Below are 21264 nucleotides of genomic sequence, written 5' to 3'. Positions count from 1 at the left end.
CATTACTTAATGAGGCGAAAGCTTCATTGACAAAAAGAAACCGCTTTTTAGTATACGATGGTACTCTTTCTGCCTGATGAATAATTCTTGATTAACAGTTAGGGATATATCTACATAAGTAGGCCAATACATGAAACTATATTAAGAATAAGCCTCCTCATAATTAGCAGGGTCAGTGGACACTATTTGGCGTGCCAAAACGCAGCTTACAAGTTTGTAACTATACACAGTAAAAGCCTGAATCAAGGACCAACTATCTGTATTTGTATTTTGAGTTGTTTCTAACAGAGGATTCAGAAATCAAAGAGGGCGGCCTCAGAAAGAGGGTTCAAACACGACCGTCCATTGACAGAAATTTTTTGGATTTGGTTTCTAAATGTAATTCGAATAAACAGAAATATTCATAAAATCAAGACGGTTAAGAATTTACCGATGTTGTTCATCTAGTGGAGTACATTCAATTGGATTTGTTTAGAGGAATTATTGTCTCAAAAAACGGCTTTTCTGAACTGAGAAAGCGAGGGTAATCAGGAGTTATGAGCTTCCTAGTGGACGCAGACAAATGGCAACGCACTACAATTGGGGGAACTACAATAATAGCGAATCGGTTCGTCAGAGTAGAGAGGGGAACAAAAAGGGGCCGAAGGAAGAGATGCATGAGCACAGTATCCAGCTAACTTTTCAATTTCAAAATTTGTCAATATTTGTATATATATCATGTATTAATTTGAGACGTGCGCCTCTCTGTAAAATCTTCACAAATCACACAGCTGTGGAATTGGAATTACTTCTCGCTATGGGGAGGTGTCCGATGTCTTTAGGGGAAAGATTTTTTTGGCTACATTAGGTTAATTTAGGTTACAAGGTTACTAGATCTGACCGCAGCAAAAAAAGTTTTGAGACAAAAGTGTCTGTCCGTTGTTTGGGGGCGGAGATTTTCGTTGTGAGAGATTTCACTGAATGGGGGCATGGGTGTCGTTAGGGTATGGGTATGCGTTGGTTGCCTAAGTAATCACATCCTGAATTTATTAGAGAAAAGATTCGGGGAAAGGTGGCATTCCTGGGCTGATAACCGCAAAAGTCATATAGGACAAAAGAAGTACCACAACCAAACCACGCCTTGCTCTGATTGTCTTTTGTGGAGGAATTTCAACATTGTGGGTCATTGGACGTGTTAAGAATGAACAATATTTAAGAGACTGTGTACAAAAATGGAAGAAAAGAGAGTATAATCATAATCCTCCTGAAAGCAAACTTTAGTTTTTGAACGACAGCAGGGTATGGGTTCGGCTAAAGTACCAAATTTTCACGGAACATGAACTGAGTCAAAGCCTCCTCCAAAGGCAACCAAATGGGGGTCAAGCCTTTGTTTGTACAAAGAGGAGGACAATAGATTATTATTTTAAACCATGGAGGTCACTAGGGCTGAGTGGGCAATTGGCCATCTTGTCTGTATGTTGAAAAGGCCATTGGCTGGACGTAGAGTGGAATGTTATGATGTGTCACTTCAAACAATGAATCTATTCTAAAAATTTCCCTGTCTATAAAAGAAGCCATGGTTTGAATCTCGAAAAAAAAAGAATCGAAGTTAAAGAGGTTAAAAACTTGTTAACTGTGTAATATTGACCCAGTGGAGACTAAATACCTTTAGCGAACTGTGGCTTTGTCAACAAGAAGGTCCCCAAGAAAGAAAAATTATATACATGGATTATGAAACAACAGATATGTTTATTTATCTTTAAATAACTAAAAAACAGTCCAAACTTTCTTTCTTTGCTTGTTGAGTCTATTTTACTCAAAGGTCTTCGAAAAAAAAAAAGGTATATCAACTTGGATCATCTAATGTGACAAAAAACTCGCGGAACCACGTTTTAATAAACTTTCCATTTGTCAACCATCTAGGCCTCTCAGAAACAAGTGCTGGTTTCTCTAACGGTTTAGAAATTGCAATAGTAAAAGGCTCTAAAAGGCTCGGAGACAGACCCCCGCCCCCTTATCTAAACTCTCTTGACGTTATAAGGATGCATACTTTACGAGGCTCAGGTTTTAGAGACAACTAAAGGCACGGTGACCTTATCTGCTTGTCCGCGTGTTCTTTGTTTGCGGCACGGGGGTAGCTTCATTCGAAAGTAATCACGTTTGTCAAAGTAAATTGTTTTGTCGTCGAAGGGACAAAATCCCATCATGGTTTGAAGTGTAAATGTAGCTACGCCGACGACTCTGCACAAATTATCATTCTGTTCGTCAAAGTTGATTTAACATGTTATGCAGTTAGGTTATAGTTCAACCTAATCTATAAAAAAATGAAAAACCATTGGCAACTGTTGTGGTAAAGTACATTCGAAATTTCAAAGAGCAGGATGTTTAGAAAGAAATTCTAAATTTGCTTCCCAAAACAGTGAAACAATAAAAACACGATGAGCCAGGATGATTTGAAAATCTCTGTTTCAGTAGCAAAAAGAGATTAAGCGTTTCAGGAAATCAATGGAAACTAGTCAATGGCAAAAGATCATAACTAAAGGAAAGGTATGATAAATAAGCGAAGGATATGGTAATGGAAAAAATGATATGGTAAAGAACGGAAATATGTGATATTCTAACAAAATAAATAGATAAGAGAGACACAAGATTTATGAATGGAGCATGAAATTCAATTCTTTCGCGGTAAAACGAATATCTAGATTTCACAAAAAATCGATGATATATCAAATTCTTTGATGCTTTAAAACTGGGGGTGATAACCTAATAACCCTTCATCCGATGCGACAGGGTGCCAAGCCATTGCACTGTTCCATGGAAAGGAAATACTTCTGCTTATCGATCCAAACAGCAGAATAAACTTTTGATTATGAAAGAACTGAAGTCGTTAACACCGTAACGGGTACACTATACAAATATTACTCAGTTATGATTTTGGTTTTAATTGATCTTAATTAGAACACGTGTATAGAAAGAAAGTGATTTATGACAATTTGTAAGTGTGAAAACTCGGCTAAGGTGTAACTTGAGATACCGGAGTGGGCCGTGAAGAAGGCTCTGTGCTGCAATTGGCTCCGTCTTTAAGTTACCAAGAAACAAAACGAAAAGCAACTTGAAGAAGGATTAATTACGTCTCTACTCCTGTTTTGTGCATCTTGAATGTTATTGGCAATTTCGCATGCATTTCAAAAGAAGCTGACAAATTGCATTATACTTTACCGCAAGGAAAACTCCGACACGATGGAAAAATCGAGAATGCTGACTTGACTTTGAAGCAAAATTGCAATACATTATATGGTTCATATTGTTTCAAGAAAGCGCTGTGTGTCTTTCAGCACTTTATTTCCGCGGCATATCACTTGACCGTTTAAAAAACAGCGATGATTGAGGAATGTCTTGATTTACACAAAACCTGTGATTTTGCTCTCGACAAAAAGGGAGAGAAGTAAAGAAAAGAATCAACGACTCACCATTGCCAACTCCACTGTTGTAGCAAATCCATTTTCGAATGAATTACAAGTATTTATTTCAGAGAAATTCCCTTCAAATTACGAACGCGGTGACGCATCAATCGCTAAATTCTTTTGCGTCTCGGATCGTTGAGGTTTCCTTGCACCTGAATGGCTGTATCACGTGACCACCGCCAAACATGAAGTGTCAATCACTGACGCCCCTAGGACAATTAAATTATTATAATCATCATGCCAGCGAACAGATTTGCTAGGAATAAAATTTAAACAGTAATCATTATTTACGATTTAATGAGACGGTAATATTTGACGAAAATTTTCAAAACTGTCCATAACCGATAAAGTGCGAGATTGATAGGACAGAAATATTTTAAAGTGGAATTTACCCACAAAACTAATGGACCAAGAAATTGAATCAGGAATCTGAGGTTTTATTGAGTTTTTATCAAGCATTCAATGATCTGACAACACAGACAATACCCATACAAAGGACTGGTTTTTTCAAACAGCAAACTGGCCTGTCAAGCTTACCCCGCCCCCAGAAAACAATCCCAGGGCCGTAACAAGAAGAAAATTGTTGGTTGGGCTTGGGCAAAAATAAAGGTCCATGGGAATGTTTTTGCAAGCCAACCCACCTGAATGCTTTTAGAATGCTTTATTTTCTACAATATCACCAAGTTCAACTTTACCTCGCAATATGACAAGGGCATTTGAAAAAACAATACTTAAACGATTATTTGGGGGCTTTGTTCGCTGCAGACTTATATCTCAAAGAAATATTTCTAAGGCTACCCAACCATGGGTTCTCCCCTTATAAATAAAAAAATCCCCTTATTTCGACTTATCGTTTTATGGAGATCGTTTCCCTCTTAACAGCGGTAACTTGAAATGTATGAAAAACTCGTTTACTCCTAAGCAAAGTTTAGAAATTCAAATTATTCGACGTGATGGTCCGCAATTCTTTGCAATTTTTCTTTCTCTCAGTGTGATTCAGTTGCTGTGAATAATACCTTTTCCCTCCTTTTGCAATTCAAGCTGGTTATTCTCCGATCTTGTTAGGAAATTCTATGGGCAAAACAATATCAGCAAAGCTAATTAAAAGGCATTCTGACGGACGGCAAAAGGATGCTCTAGCTTCGCCAAATCACCAGAATATAACAAAACGAGACAGCATACCCAATCTGAGAGCCACAATGTTCTTGCTCAACGTCAAACAGCCGCCAAAAATGACTCAACGAATGATATTTCCACCGCACATTAACGCTCGATTTAAGATGATAGTCAGCACACTTCGCGAATTATTGCAGGCATTCGGGGCTGTGTAATCTCAGTGTATAAAATGGCCTTAGTAATCTTATACCCGAGGTCGTATTAGCCGAATTCAGTTTCAAAACGGCAAATCAAGATACAAACACTGGAATACGAGGTCCAGTGAAGACGGGGGTCAGTTTACAGTCAATGCCCTCCCTAAAAGTAATAGAACAAGAGACAGTCAACATTAAATTGTTTTGAAAGATGCAGCTGTTGACATTTGAAGTTGGCCTGCATTCAGCATGTTTGCAGCGGCTAACTGGTACATAAAAAAAGTTCAAATAGAAATAGGAAGTTCCGTTGCTCAAACGAATGGCTGGATGAGAAAAGCAACACATAAACGAAGAGGAAGCGAATACTTAGTTTTTATGCAAATATTTAATTTTTCGCTGAAATCAAAGCATCGGATCAGAGTTGATTGATTGTTAAATTGTAGTGATTGGAATGAAATCACATGTAGCAAATAAGGTTTTGTTGCCAAGGGCAATGCGCAATCATAACAATCATAATCATCAACAAGTAAATTTGATCACGATCGCAGGCATCGGTGTAACTCAATTAAGGGCATCTAAATTTAAAACTCGTCTTATTTGAAGCATGAAACTCAGCTCCCTCGTATTTACATTAGAAATTACCATTTTCTACATCTTGCTATTGTGTTTGACATGCTCTAAACCCATGGATGGCACCTTCTGCAGAATGTAAATACAGGCCCGTCTCAGTTTTCTCCGGGGCCCCAGCTGCCACTGAGCGCAGGGGCGTTGGCGTGTTTATCGTTGCATGATTATGATTATAACAAGATGATTTGTCGCAGCTTTGCTTTAGGTTGCTTGCAAGTCATTGCTTCCTTAGCTGTGATAGTCATTAGACATATCATATCTCCAAATTTTGCCCAGGTAGCATCGGTAAATCACCTTTGTTGGTAACATTTTCAAATAAACATTTCTACTTAATATGATAGTTCGCTTATTCCCTACTAATCAGTCACGGTTTCTATTCGCATTAGACAAATCTAAGTATTTTATTGGCACCTTCTGCAGATCTTGGCACCTGAAACTTGGCAACTGAAACTTGGCAGATCTTGGCAACTGAAATTTGGCACAGTTGTGACGTCACAAGAAGTAGTCAATGCGAGGCTCTTATTATTCTACTATTGTAAAAGGGTGATATCTGATGACTCCATCTGTATTTTCAGTGTTACTTTTGGTTGATTTGTTTAGGAGGAGAAAAGTGTTTGGAATTAATGAAGTTTATGATTGTTATGTTGGAAAAGAAAGACATAAGTTGAAAATGTTGGAAATAATGGGGGACAACTGTTCGTTTTAAAGAGATGTACGGAGTTTGTATACACTACCTAAAAATCTGGAGAAACATGATTGGTCATTAGTTTCATAGCAGTCCGTTAGTCAGAGCTTTCGGTTCGCTGTTATCAAGCAACATCTGATGCTCCGTAGCGCAATACGTCCACTTGGCTGGCAGGCTACGGACCCGAATGTGATCAACTAAAGTCAATTACAACAACTTTCTAAAGAGAAACTATTTCTACTGCTATGAATTTTAATAACTTCGACAAAAGTTCTCAAATCGAGGTCATTAGCAGGTCGGCCAAAATGAAAAAGAGATTTATACAGATCAGGTGTCACTGAATCCAATCAATTCCTGGTTTTATTCAGGTCTTAATACAAAAAGCTAAGATTTACAATCCATCGGAAACTGCTAAGGTATTGGATTGCATATGAGATATGGAGCCATTAAAAATTTAATCTGTTCAATCTTGAAACGATCAAAAAGCCTAATGTCTAGCGACAGACTCTAAATGGGAAAACTCTTTTCATGACGGATAAAAGTCGACATCCTTTAAGATAGGCCTACTTTCATGGACAAAGAGAATTTTACTTAACATGTGGGCAACTTCTCATGTTATTTTTAACCTGTAATGTTTGCCAGAGGCCTTGCAAATTTTAAGCAGCAAGCGCTTTCTCTTTATCGAAATGATGCTCTTTAAATTTTGTTCAGTGGGACAAACCTGTTCATTTGATTTTCTGATGTACTGCGTTAGCTAACTCTACACAGGGGAGAAATGGGAGCTGAACTTTATGGAAAAGGGGAAGGCCTAAAATGCAATCCGAAATTTTCAAACAAATTTACTGCTTTAAAAAGTCTGAAGCCCCCCTCCCCAAACAGAGACACTGTACCCTTTTCCTCTACAAACAACTTTTTCACAAGAAAAACAAATCCCGATATTACTAGAATACTAGGTATTCGTCTAGATATTAGTTACATTTTTTCAAACAGAGGAGTTTTGAAACGGTTAGAATTTGGCTGAGAGACTGCATCCTGTCTTATGCTAAGGTGCAAATAGAATATGGATAGGGATCAGAGGCGGAAATGGTGGGGATGTGGGGGCAAGAGCCCCAAGATTTTGTTAAATTGCCCGTTTAAATACAATTTTAAGCACTTTTGTCAGCAAATTTGCTGGTTTTTGGAGGTTTTTTCTTCCCTTGAATTTCCTCCCCTGATATGGTTTTCTTCCTACCAAGAATCCATCAGAAGCAACAGGGTAAAATTATGGTGTATAAAGGGTACCCCATTCTCTTGCAATGAATCGGGTAGTTATCACTGGGGTGTAATCAGGGTCTCGATTGATGAATAGCAAAATATTAATATTAAAGAGCATAGGGCCCAAGACAGAACCTTGATGCAGACATTTGTGGGTTATCGATCCTGACTGACTGTTTCCATTGTTTCAGTCAAGACTAGGTAGAAAATATTCAAAATAGAACATTTTCATTCAAAAGTCCAGTGATATGAAAACCGTGCAAATTCGCCTTTGCTTCATTAAAACTCTCCTTAGTTGGTGGATCGTCAGGTTGGATCCAAGAACAACCTGCTTAACCAACGATAGACCATCATCCTAAAAAGAACCAGGCTTGACGACGGAAAGGGAACTGTTTAAAACCGCAATGGCGGGTCCTGTCTACTAAATTGGTTCGAGATCACTTTTAATGTAGATTTTAGATGTCAAAGTAATATGCGACGCCCATAAATGCCAAAGAATTTCACACCATCGTGTAAGAAATAGAGTGTTTTCCTACAAGATCACCGACCTATAAGCTGCCATTCTAATTCGATGTCTTGATTATGTACTTAAGTATCGTAGAAAGAGGGCGATTTCCGTATGTATTGATTACTTTGGCTAAAAATGGCCGGTTTGAACAAATTAATCAAAGCCGTTCGACCCCTGCAGTAACATTCCTTGCCTTTTGAAGATTTTCATTTAAGAACCCGGTAACATTTCAACCTTCCTGATAGCTAGGTTGACGATTACCTCGTGCATGGTCGCAAACATCCCCTTCTTTGATTACCCTCTTGCATACTTTGTGCCTCCATAAAACACAGATCTGAATAAAATGATCTTGGCGAATACAGTAGATTTTATTATAAAAAATTGTGCCTGATATCCCGAAAAGATACCTCAACATTGGAAGCGAAGAAACGAGCACTTCAATGTGATTGGCTCGAAAACATAAAATTGGAGATGCAAAAATCTTACAAATTCTTCGCAATCAATTTAAGAATTGTAAGAATTGGAGGCGGGCTAAAGTGTCTTGAGGTGTAACAAACTAAAGCTAATAGCAAGATGGTTAATGGTTCAAGTCTGTAATTTTGGGCATCTTTAGGGGAAGGGGTTTATCGGTTCAGATGAGCTAACATTTAGACAAGAGGAGTGAAAAAATGATGTCAACAGTCTGAACTTGAACTCACAATGTTTTTTAGATCAAAGTCTTCATGCAGTTTTACACTAGTCAGTGTATCTTCCTCACTATAAGAAGCATTGCAGAGAAAAAGGTTAATTCAAGATACACTATGTGAGGACATTTTGGTAGTTATCTAAAAATGTATTTATTTCTAAAGAATATATTTTAAAAACAATGAGGACTAGAAATTCACTTAGCGCTGAAATTGTGGAAGCAACCATTCTAACGGCCTAAAAATCTTCCAAAAGTTGATTTTGGTTTCAGGATACCACCATCACTGAGGCAGCAAATACAGCAGAACCCCCGGCTGGCTTGTTCATGAGCTGGGTCTCTTTGAACACAACACGCTCAAAGCTAGCTAAATACATTTATCCCAGATCAAAAATTGAAAACACTGGATAAATTGAGTCCATATCGGTGAGCATGCATAGAATGCCTTTTAAAACATCACACAGCGGCGCATAATTTTCTTCAACACATAATAGAAAGGTTAAACAGAAACGAAAGAGCCAAACCACAAATAAAGCATGACGATTGAGTTTAGGAGGATCCTCTATAAAACATAATTGTATTGTTGGACAGGGGCAGATGAGTAGTTTGGGTGAACGGCGTTGAGCTTAGAAATCATCGTTGACTGAACATCGTTGACTCACGGAGGTGTTGCCCTTAACTTTACAGGCTAGCCTATGTAAATATTTGATAAGGAAATCAGTTGATCAAGTCAGTTGATGATAAAGGTGCAATCGGTCAACACAATGTCATTATAAACAAATTTTGGTGGTTTAAATGACATTTTATTCGATGAATTGAAAGCTTCGAAAAGAAATCCCGGAAACTCCTTTAGAATTGTCTGCGATTACACAAGTTGATATGGTTCTGGATTGACATGACAACTTCTAAAGAACGATGAAATGACAGTCATAAGCACTTAATTTTGTCCATTTTGAATTCGAACCGCATTTCTAGGGCAACAGTCTGCTAGAATAAATCAATACAAAAATAACAGGGCGATTTTGAATACGTTCGAGGATGTTTATATTACTCAAACGTTCATACCCGTTAAAGGACGAAAGACAATATTGTCAGAGGGCCAATGGTCAAAATTTGCTTACAAGATTCTGACAGAAAAAGGTACCCGAGGGCAAAACGAGTGCTTGTGGATATTTGCCTCGCCATCATATTGCAATGAGAGACCAATTTTACTTGAAAAGAGGCAGTTTTGTCTCGTTACAACGTTATGTTACAACTTGTCATATATCGTCATGTAATTGAAACGCATGCACATTAATAAAATTTCATCTCACCTATCATGTATTTACTCTAGTGTCTCTAATAGAAGGGGGGAGGTAATAGAAGGAGGGGTGTTCATTCCGGCAAATTTTCAATAGAAGGGGGTGCTAATAGAAAAGGGTGTTTATGTCGGCAATCCTTTTTTGAAATCAAAGTACCTTTTGAATATACTGTCAAAATTTGGTTTCATTTTTTGCATAGTTTTAGAGAAAATTGCAATCATACAAAGATAAATCAAATTTACAGCTTTTAACTTCCAAGTCAAAAATCGTCGGTTTCCTTTGTACGCTTGAGATTTTACAAAAAACTATGGAAAACAACGAATAATTACAATCAAATGACTTGAATTGTAAAATTTAATAGAAGGGGGGTGCTAATAGAAGGGGGGAGGGCAAATTCTTCTGAAATTAATACACGGGGGGCGTCTATTAGACACACTAACAAAATTTGATTAACGAAATTAATAACGAAAGTTTATGTTAACGAGATTCAATCCCCAAAATGAGATCTGGCAAGCTGAGTTCTCAACTGCCCTGGATAAATCGTTTTCCTAGTGATAAAAAACCCCCATCCTTTATACAAAGGTCGGTCCTCATCACTCAGCCCATAGGTTGGATAATATTTTTCATATAACCTGTAAGAAATTGTATGGTATGACGTAATGCAGTAGTTGTTGCTGTTGTTGTTGTCATTTAAAGTACACGTGAAGTATGCGTTAGAAAGGAGATTTGAGTTGAAGTTGATTAGAGAAGACAGAATTAGAACGGATCGAATTGGGAACCTAAGTTAGAATCTACGGAATTATACAGTCCTCTATTGGAATTAGAATTTGAGCCTAAACCATATATCGTTGTCTTTCTTATCCTTTATCTACTAATTGTAGTACTGAACTTGAGCCACCAGCGTTCATAGCAATTTCGCACATAACCTGGCAATAACTATATTTTAAGTTCACTGGCCAAAGATCTGAGATTTGATAGTGAATTGCTGCTGTTTAGTTTTGATTTGATGAAGAAAACGCATTTTCAATGTGGGCAACATCTCAGCAAATTTGGTGTATGCTAGAAAATCTGGATTGCGGGCTACTTAGTTTTTGGCTCTCCTTTTAAGCCAGCTTTTTTATTAGTTTTGATAAGTGTATATTCACTATTGTAAAAACTAACATTAAATAATCTACAATACAATATAATGCTGGGTAAGTGTGGTGGAGAAGGGAACCTGGACCGAGCCAAAAGAAAACCTTTGTTGCGCAATATTTCTTACCAAACCGAGGTTGCTACGTAGTAAGTTTCTTAAGTAAAATGCCTCTCTCAAATATAAGCAGCATGTGATGGTGAGCTATATGACAGTATGAATGCACATATGATCGAAGAATCTTTTGTTGGTATCGACAACACAACGTAACGTCAATGCAACAACAACAACATATCACTCCAAGGTGCATGTTACGTCAAACAACGTTACAATCCTGTTCGTATCTATGCATTGAACTTTGAATTAAATGAGAACTGATCCAAGAAAACTTTAAAAACTGATTGATCGTAGTGCCGGATTAAGTCCTACCCTTGACTTGAAGTTTCCTACCCACTGACAAAAATTTTTGATCCTCTCTTCTGATCCTTCCAATCCTCCACTTTAGCTCTCTCAATACCTACGGTATCTTTAATTAGTTTCGTATTTCAGGTTGAGTAGTATCGATTAAACAGTGAGAAAAATAGACTGTCTTCGTAAGGTTATCTGCTAGGAATTTACCTCACAGTAATACTGCGGAGACAGATTTTGTGTGAATTCATTTGCACCGAGGTGCGTAGAGTTTATGTATATACCACAGCAAAGAGTCATACCATCCTCATTGTACATAGAAGTTGTCATATTTCGAAGCAAAGGGACCCTCAATGCTTCGGCTAAGCAGACATTCCGCATACAGACAAGTCCAATAGACCTTACTTAAAAGTCCAGATAACCTTACTTAAAATCACGCATTGGGAAATTCGGGACTGAATTCTGTTCTATCAGGGACGGCTTTTCAACTTTAGGAACTTTGACTGTAGCGAGTCGATTGATATTCACCAGACAAAGACTGCCGCTAATGTTGCAAAATGAAAATACCTCAAAGCTCCGATGAGAAAAACTCAAGGCAAAATGAAAATACCCCAAAGAGAACATAACCTCTCTAACCATGACTAACGACATACTTTAAACAGTGTTAAAATTGGTTGGGCATGAACCACAGTAAACTTTGTTCAAGACTCATTGCCAACAATGGGCCTTTGCAAGCGTGGAGACGGTCCAAACAATGGCAGTAATTGATTTTAGACAGTCTAAAAATGCATTATGGGATGCTTACGTAGCGCAATGGCTCATTGTTAGCAATGAGTCTTTAACCATGTCTAATAAGATTCATTAAATAATTGTCAACCTGAAAAACAATGACAAAAGACGGTCTTTCAACAATTGTTACTCTGGTTAACCATAAACAAGGACTGACTTGGTTAACCATGTCTCACAATGCTTTTTAACAATGGTTAACCTTATTAACCATTATGAACGACATACTTTAAACTATAGCTAAACTGGTTGAGCATGAACCAAGTTCCGTGACTTTCAAGGTTTACTTGGTTTACTTAGTATACATGGTTTGACAGAATTTGTGGTTAAACTGATTGGTCATGGTTGACAGATTCCTAAAAGCGGTTAACATGGTTAACCATGCCTGATTGAGTACTTTAAACTATAGTTGATCTGGCTACACATGAACAAAGGTTAACTTCCTTAACCATGGCTGACAAGGTCCATTTTACAATGACAAAGCTGACTAACCATGAAAGAAGACGTATTTTAAACAATTGTTAATCTGGTTAAGCATGAACCAAGGTTAACTTCGTTAACCATGGCTGATAAGGTCCATTTAACAATAAAAAAGCTGACTAACAATGATAGAAGACGTATTTTAAACAATTGTTAATCTGGTTAAGCATGAACCAAGGTTAACTTCGTTAACCGTGGCTGACAAGGTCCATTTTACAATGACAAAGCTGACTAACCATGAAAGAAGACGTATTTTAAACAATTGTTAATCTGGTTAAGCATGAACCAAGGTTAACTTCGCTAACCATGGCTGATAAGGTCCATTTAACAATGAAAAAGCTGACTAACAATGATAGAAGACGTATTTTAAACAATTGTTAATCTGGTTAAGCATGAACCAAGGTTAACTTGGCTAACCATGACTGACGGGACTTTGTAAACTATGGTTAACATTATAACAATGACCCATGGCTTTTTTTAACAATAGTTAATAATGTTAAACATTAACAACTTGGAAAACCACTGCTAACTCGGAAAACCACTGCTAACAAGGAAGTTTGAGAAATGGTTAACGTGGTTAACCATGGCTGGTGAAGTACTTTAAACAATAGTTGACGTCAACAACTTTGTTTCTATAGCATCTCCTTTAAAGGGGATGTGTCGCTAACATGATTGGCTAATGCAATACAATTATCTTTTTTGTTTAGCATAAAGCATGGAATCGAGGGTGAATTTTTATGGCAGAAGAAATTCAAGAAGAAGAAACGAAAAGTCAGGAAACAGTGGAATTCTATTCCAAATGCCTTTGTTTCATTAGCTTACTGTTAATGTGACATATGCCCTTTAATATTACACGCGTGCTAATAACGGCAAAATAACAACATGATAAAATGGCCTGAAACTTTGGCAATAGTATCATTAGCTTCCTTTATAAATATTGGACACTTCGCTTGAAGTGAAGTGGTTGGCATAACTTATAGACAAAGGGATGAAGTATTTCGAAAGCCGAAGTAAGTCTGAAGTTGACTTTGATGATAAGCGTGGGTGACTGGTATTTTGTCTGAGAAAAAGTTCTCATTTAGTACTGGGAAGTAATCTGAGTAAAACCATTATAATGTCTGGAAAATTTCAAGGCAATTTAAAAACATGACTCAAGTTTCTCTTATACCCCAAAATGCTTGACAAAAACAATGGGTAAACCCCTTTGTACCTGACGGTAATTCTGATAAAGCACATCATGTTTCACATGGAATAACTTATACATAGCTAGGAGTAAACTCATACTCATCTGACAGAAAACTAAACTGAAATTGAAATTTTTTAGGTCCAGGTAATATATTTTGGAATTATTTTGCTTTCTACTGCTTCATTGATTTCTTGAAGGTTGTCCATGGCAAGCAGAACAGTTTGTCTTGTCTCTCCGCAGGCTATTCATTGGTATAAACAATAATAAAAGCTTTGCATTGATTGGCTCCCCACACCTCTGCTAAGCCAGTTGCGAATAATATCGGAGTTGCTTTAGGAGTAGACAGTCTAGAGGAATATTCCCCACATTAGGTTGCAAAGAAAGAGTAGAGACAAAATTACACATTTGTGTCAAACAGCCTATATCGCAGATTGTCTTTTCATGGAGACACAAATATATTTTCCTGCCATATAGACTTGAAATAATGTAGATGCAAGGTCTCCGTTTAGATCCTTCCAGTATAAACGAGCTGACAATTACTTGGAGAATATACAGATTTATTCAGGCAATTATGTTTCCGTCTGTCTGTAAATGTTAAAGTGCAATATAAACAGACAGATTACAGACCTGGCTCTTGCAAGCGAAACAACGAAAATCCCAAAACTTGTATTGCACATCGCTTTTAAAAGCTAAAGTTGAGAGAGGCTACCAACGAATAAGTGAGCCAATGTTGAAAACAAAGCAATGTTAAGAGCTGGCCTCAACTTTGCCTTGAAAACTTTACTCATTGGAAAAGACCCCCGAATTATTGGCTATCGAAACATCACACTTGTAATCATAGGCGTAAACTCAGGGGGGCTCTTGGGCTTCAGCCCTTCCTGAGCCCCTCCTGGGAAATAAGGAAGTGCTTTATCAATTTTTAGATTAGCTTGTTATATTATTGGTTTCACGCATAAGATTTGTTGCATTAGATAATTGCGTTAACAGCAAAATAAAGTATGAAATTATTGTGAACATAAGGTCAGATCCAACTCGAGGCCAATCCTTCAGAGTGGCTGGAAGCATCAGAGGAAATTTTTCGAGCCCCTCCTGAAAAAAATGCAAGTCTTCGCCTATGCTTGTAAAAGAACAAAAATATGACAAAAACTGACATGCAACCTGAAGCTGAACTGAACGAAAAATTTTTTTTAACAAAGCATTATTTAATGTTAACACTCATTTATCTTGTAAAGCTAAATTCGAGCAGAAGTTTCTAGCATTTTCCTTTTTCAGAGATTCAAGCGGCAAATGAAACATGAAAGAAATGTAACTATTTCCAACTGCATCCCTTCACAAGCCCGCACCTTGCATGTCTACAGACCTAGCTCTGATCATATGGAGCCTTATCAGAGCTATAAAATCCAACAGTATGAAGTACTTTTCTACCAGCAAGAATACAGCAAAATGACCTTGTAGAGTGAGTGAGTTCTCCATCTGTGTGATACAAATCTCTGACAGCGAAGCTTATCCGTTGCATTATACGTATATGAAGTGCCCGTTGAGCCAAAGAATCGCATCAAAGAAATGATTTCTTCGGCTTGTTTCTTTAAGGAATTTCAAAGCAATGTTGATTACGTTTGTAAGCCGTATGCAGTCTCAACTAAATGAAACTCAACAATTAAAATGCATTTTTAATCGCGCTGTTGGCGAGATTAAGCGTCGAACGGCAAAATAAACAGGAAAGTACCAACATGGGGTGCAACAAAGAGAAATAGGAAGGAAGGAAGGATGAGGGTATAAGTGAAATTTAAGGTTTCTAAAATCGATAGCAACACAGCGTTTCAATGGTATATCGCTTTCAGTCTGAAAACTGTGGCGATAGGAACCTGTATTGGCGTCAGGTGATGGCGGTGTCGGTCGTCAGGCGGCAACTATGGCGTGGTCAGTTGTCAGTCTACTAGAACACTGCCTCGGCGGTTGCGTGGGTGTTACTATGCGTCATGGTAAGGGACATAATACATAGTGGAACAGACAGCAGCGCTATGTCGTTGCCTAGTAGCGCGAAGGCACATCAGCGTGTTTGCGATGCGGCGCCGTGGAATGGATTCGAGGTAGCGGTTCAACGACGTTGCAGCAAAAATAGGTGTAGCAGCGCTGTAGCACAAAGGTTGGCAGCGAACATGGACAAGTCAGAATGTAACTCTCACGTTGATCCATGGGCACTTAAGAATCTGAATTAAATCTAAAAAAGTTTAGCTTTCCAGGAAAGGTATATGCTTCTGCAAATGAAGAAAAGGTCTTTGATGAGAATGGTCCTAGATCTGCCTGCAGGGATGCCAAAACAACCAAAGGGCAAGGGTACTGACTTGAAAAATGGGTCACTACCAAGCGACCTTCAAGAATCGTCTTTACGTTTGTGAAATACTTTTCTTCTTAAAGAAATCCTCGAGAAAATGAGTTGAGATCACCCTGTAAGAAATTATTCAAACCTAACCGTTAACGAATCCGACATCATCTTTCATTTGGTCTTTTTGGGAAAAAACAGCAAAGTAACATTCATAGACAGCCATTTAGGAAAACAATTTGCAGTAGAACAATTTCCTTATCTTTGTACAAGAACATAACACTGGGTATAAGAAAAACCTGCATCCCTAATATAGGTCGTTGTCAACACCTTCTTTATGCGCCATTATTGGTCTAAAAGAACAGTATTGAACAACAGGAAGCAATATAAGATAACGTCTACCACCCATGTTGTGGCTTTTTACAATCTAGTCCTCGACTTTGGGATGGTACCAGGTTCTCAAACATCAGAAAGAAGGATAACAAAAAGTTGGCCATTGAAGCATTTTTATGATAGAGTTTACAACTTGGAGAGGAAAGTCTCTCTGTCCGTTCACACTGAACTCAAGAATGGGAATTGTCTAGTTTCCATACTGCTCGACCTGATAGTCATAAATAAGCATGATTAATAGTCATAAATTAGTATGATTAATTATTTCAAGTAATGGATTAGGGTAACGGTAAGGGTAAGGGTAAGGGTAAGGGTTAGGGTTAGGTTTAGGGTTAGGGTTAGGGTAAGGGTAAGGGTAAGGGTAAGGGTAAGGGTATGGGTATGGGTAAGGGTAAGGGTTAGGTTTAGGTTTAGATTTAGGGTAAACTAATTACGTCATCATGTCGAGCAGTATGGAAACTAGACAGCTCCTCAAGAATGTGTTGCTATATAAAGTACAAGACGGTCCTCGCGAAAACCTCTCCAACAACAATAGCAAAAAGCAGAAAAGGGTTGCATTTGGCATTGTCAAGTTGGGGCTCAGCCTCCCCAACAGTTGTACAACCCTGATGTTCAACAGTTGATTAATATTGAAGGTGTGATGGTTAATCCTCAGCATCATAAATAAAAAAACAAGATCAAATCGAGACTATTATATGAACACGAGGCAACTTTTGCAGTAGCAAGAAACGGCCAGAGAAAAGCGTTTGGAATAAAGATACAATTTTTCATACATAAGAGTGCATATTCCATAACTAAGAGGCTTAAAAGTGTTTGGCGGATGTCTTGTAAAAAATGTTGTTTGGATTACAATTCTTGAATTCTTTCATGGGGATTGTAGATTTCTCCCGTCTATAACTATTCGTAAATTTGTGACAAACAGTTTTGATGCAAGTATGGCTGAAATTTGAATTCTTTAAACCTAGGTTCGTAGCAATCTACCTGGTGTTTACAATGCGTCGAGTCAATAACACTATAGAATTGCTCCATCTAAACAATTTCTAGAAGATCTGGCACAAGTTAGAAATTCTCTGAGATCAAAAAATGAGGTCCCTGTCAAGTTTGAAAACCACTAATAAATCAGCGAAAGATAGGTGTTTCAGGATGGGATTAATAAAGAGAATTCATAGTTTGGTTAGAAATTGCAATAAACGGAATCGAATCAATTCATTAGCAAAAGGCAAAGTTGGGTATTCATAAAATTAACCCTTTTAACTTCGGTAAATCTTCATCCGCCTGTACACTTCGTGTAATTAGTTAGTATTCCAATACAGTAGTTCTTTCATGGAGCTCCAAGGAACACAATTAAGACCTCCAAAGAAGACCTCCTGTAGTTTTCTACTAACAGAAATTCTTGAAAGGTAAAGACTACAATTTGATTAGAAAATGACAAATAGTGTCATTGAAAGGGATGATCGGTATCCGAATAAAGCTTGAGATGTGTTGGTGGGCTTAAATTCCGATTTCTCTATCTGAAGTTTTCTTCGTATGTAGTAGGTATAAACAATGTCTTAATTGGTGGCTTTAAATCAAGGTTGTTCAAAGCAGCCTGCCTTGTCCACACAAGAAGAAGCCGAAATTATGCATATCGCCCAATAGATTTTCATACGTAATATTTCTTTGGGATTCGTCAGATAAGTCTCGTAACTACAATAAATTCTTTGAAAGAAATAGAAAAATGAATGAAAGCCAGTACTGTAGATGGATGTATTGAAGACCCCCTTTAGACCAGAACAACAGCGGAACCCAACGATTCTGAGCCTGAAAGTGCGACGATAGACCTTGCATTTAGATTCAAAATCCTTTGTTCTTTTTAAACAGTTCTGTTTTTCTCTGGTTTTGCAGATAAAGCGTAATTATTTGCTTCATTTCCAAAATCGTGTTTGTTCGAGAACAGAACTATTTGGTTAAAATTGAAAACGCGGCTGATTTTTTAAGTTGGAAAGAGGCTGTCTGAGATCGTATATAATCAATTCAGTTTATGGGTATCTATGAAATTGTAAGCGCGTTGAAATATTTGAACTGATTCCGCAGACAAGGAAAACTAGCTGTGTCAATTTTGATTGTTTCTATCTAAGTAACATAAACTTCACAATCACAAGACAAACCCGCCATTACACAATAATCTTTGGATCAAACTTGTTGCCAGTTGGTTGTTTTAAGAGTCATTCAAAAGAACTTGTGAACATAAACAAAGTAATGCACAAATATTTGTAACATTTCAGTTCTATCATACTTAAACTGCCAAATGTCATAGACGACCTAATGAAGATGTTTGAACTTATAAGAAAACTGTGCAAAGAAAATAAATTCCTTTGACATTCTGAACCATGATCTGTCACTGTCACTTTGCTTTATCTTCAATCGAGAGATTGGTGACAAAAGTTAGACAGACCATAATGATGTCTTTATGTAAGAGACGAAAATAATGTTGAAGCTGCCAATAGAATAAATTGTTACTTTTAAAAAGAAACTTATATCCTCTAATAAGGGGTTACAATAGTGACATTCAGAACAAATCTTAAAGCTGGTGAAACAAATGTAAATTGTTATGTCTTGATTCAAATAGTTGTGAGTTTGTGAGTAACGTGAGAAAAGAAAAACACACTAAAATAAAAAACTCTAAAAAATCTCTACTTATACAAGCACATGTGGGGCATGACATAGTTAAAAGACTTCCAAAACTGACCCAATATCTAGAAAGCTTAGTTGTCCTGCTGAAGGATCTTTCCTAACATCTAATATTTGCTTCTATCATTTATTTACGTTTATTAAAATCTTTATATGGAATGAAAATTCTGTTATAACGGTCTGTATCACAGTATATAGTGGTCGATGGTGTATAAGCAAAGTTGTGCACACTTTGGTCAACTTCATTTTACAAAGAAACAGTTTTCGAATCTTTGGAAAATCTCTAATGCCGTTGGCTTCTTATCAGTGGAATTCTCGTAAGGGTGATGTTTATTAGAAACGAGACACTCAGAACTAATTAACAAGCGAGATAAAAGTGTAAACACAGGCTGTGATGGATAAGATTAGTCAAACAAATCCTAATTTCAAGAGAAAAACATTGCCATTGAAATACTTTTTCTTCTAAAGGCCTCTCCACAACATTTCTCTTGGCATTCTGGTACAAATTATCTTGTAGCGAGCATTTGTTTAAACTAGGGCAAACCTATAATTGCTGGAGTCCAAATTGGGATATTTCTTTGCTTGCCGTAGTAAATCCACTGTTTTCAGTTTGCTATTTTTGCTTTGCTGATTACAATGAATGCTGTACTTTTACGTGACGTTTATTTATGAGCGATGAAACGCAAGAAGAAGTAAGTACAAGTTGAATGTGAGAAATTCTAGTAAAACATTTATAAGGCAGACAGAAGGTTGTGATGACGGAAGAAAGCATTTTTATTTAGGCACTAGGCACTGATTGGTCAACTATTATGGTCTTGTGCTTGCGTTTTTCTGATTGGCCTATTTCGATCCACAACTGGGTATATATTTTTCATCGTGTTTTTCGGGCCCTTTCTATTTTGACGTTTTATGCTCTGATGAGTGTCAGACGAAAAAGCATTTAGCCAAAATGTTTGCTTTTTTCAAAGCCATTTTCAAGTTCGATACGGCCAAAAAAGCATGTGGTGTTTGATATAAAAATCGACGCCTTAAAGACATTCGAACTTCGCTTCGTTGCAAAATGTGGTACTCTGAGAAACAGGAAGAAGAGAATGGCAAGAAAATAAAAACGGTAGTTTGTGGATCTTTAAGAAGGGAATATAGCTACTGTGGCATGACGTAATCGTTTTAAGGTCTCCGATTAAAACTCTATAAATCTTCATACGGTTGTCGTGATGCTTGCAATCTATACTAACTGCTTAGATATACCAAGGTATGCCGAAGGTTGGCTGGCTGCTACTCATTCGGTGTTAGCATTGGTGCAGATAAAAATGAATACATAACGAAATGGCTAAAAACAAATACTTACCTTAATATGGTGGATTAATTGATTACGGCGTGCGAAATTCAACGCTGCTGAAGTTACACTTTGATTGCGATGTGCCTTGTTTATAATATCTTCAAACGTAGACACACCAGTTGCATTGCTGAGGGGATAAAGAGGGATAATTAGTGGCAGCCCAAGCCTAAACAATTCATCTACTCGCAAAGAGGTATTGTTGACGCCTAAAAGCAGGCAATCCGCGAGAGACTTTGCTTTTGTTTACACCTTGCAACTGCATTGCCTTGTCTAAATCGCGTTGGGTCTGACGCGATATCGTTGTGAATTGATTAAAAGGTTTACGCGTGATAAGTCGATTAAACGTGTACATCGCACAAGAATGGCAAAGACCGCGCGAAATGACAAGTAAGTGGCTACAAAAGGAGATAATCTGAGAATAACGCTGAAGGCATCTCGGTGTGCCTGCTCGCTAATTAGGATTGGCCTTCGCGCGACTATGACGGACGCCAAAGGAAAAACTGGCGATCAAAACAGGATCAAGATATTGCTTGTACAAGTGCAAAGAGTGGATAAAGCGCTGCCGAAAGCGTCTTACTTGTTTGTCAGACGCAGTAGTACAACGAACGTGAAGTATTCAACAGGATAATCCGGAATATTTGTCCGGTTATCAGACAAGAGTCTAGTTGATAATAGGACCCAGCGGATTAATGAGTGAGTGTCCGCCAATTTGCAAAGCATTCTAAATAATTAGAGGATTT

At 37.6% G+C, this 21264-nt stretch overlaps 1 protein-coding gene across 3 annotated transcripts in view; it reads right to left on the bottom strand.

The window, feature by feature from the left end:
- The window catches only part of LOC135692922 (contactin-3), a 90250-nt gene that overhangs the window by 45310 nt on the left and 23676 nt on the right, over positions 1-21264 (bottom strand). The window contains exons 4-5 of one of the 3 annotated variants that reach the window (XM_065211268.2): positions 20534-20651; positions 3450-3652 (exon numbers count right to left, since the gene is read on the bottom strand). The gene's annotated coding sequence lies outside the window, so the exon portion shown is untranslated. Of the gene's footprint in view, positions 1-3449; positions 3653-4625; positions 4848-20533; positions 20652-21264 lie in introns of those variants that run through there. The other 2 variants (XM_065211267.2, XM_065211271.2) reach the window with 2 other exon arrangements.

This window comes from Rhopilema esculentum, chromosome 3 (assembly GCF_057945365.1).
Source record: "Rhopilema esculentum isolate cy_ngs chromosome 3, ASM5794536v1, whole genome shotgun sequence".
NCBI lineage: Eukaryota > Metazoa > Cnidaria > Scyphozoa > Rhizostomeae > Rhizostomatidae > Rhopilema > Rhopilema esculentum.
Note: the sequence above shows the minus strand (reverse complement) of the source record. Positions and strands in the feature narration are given on the sequence as shown.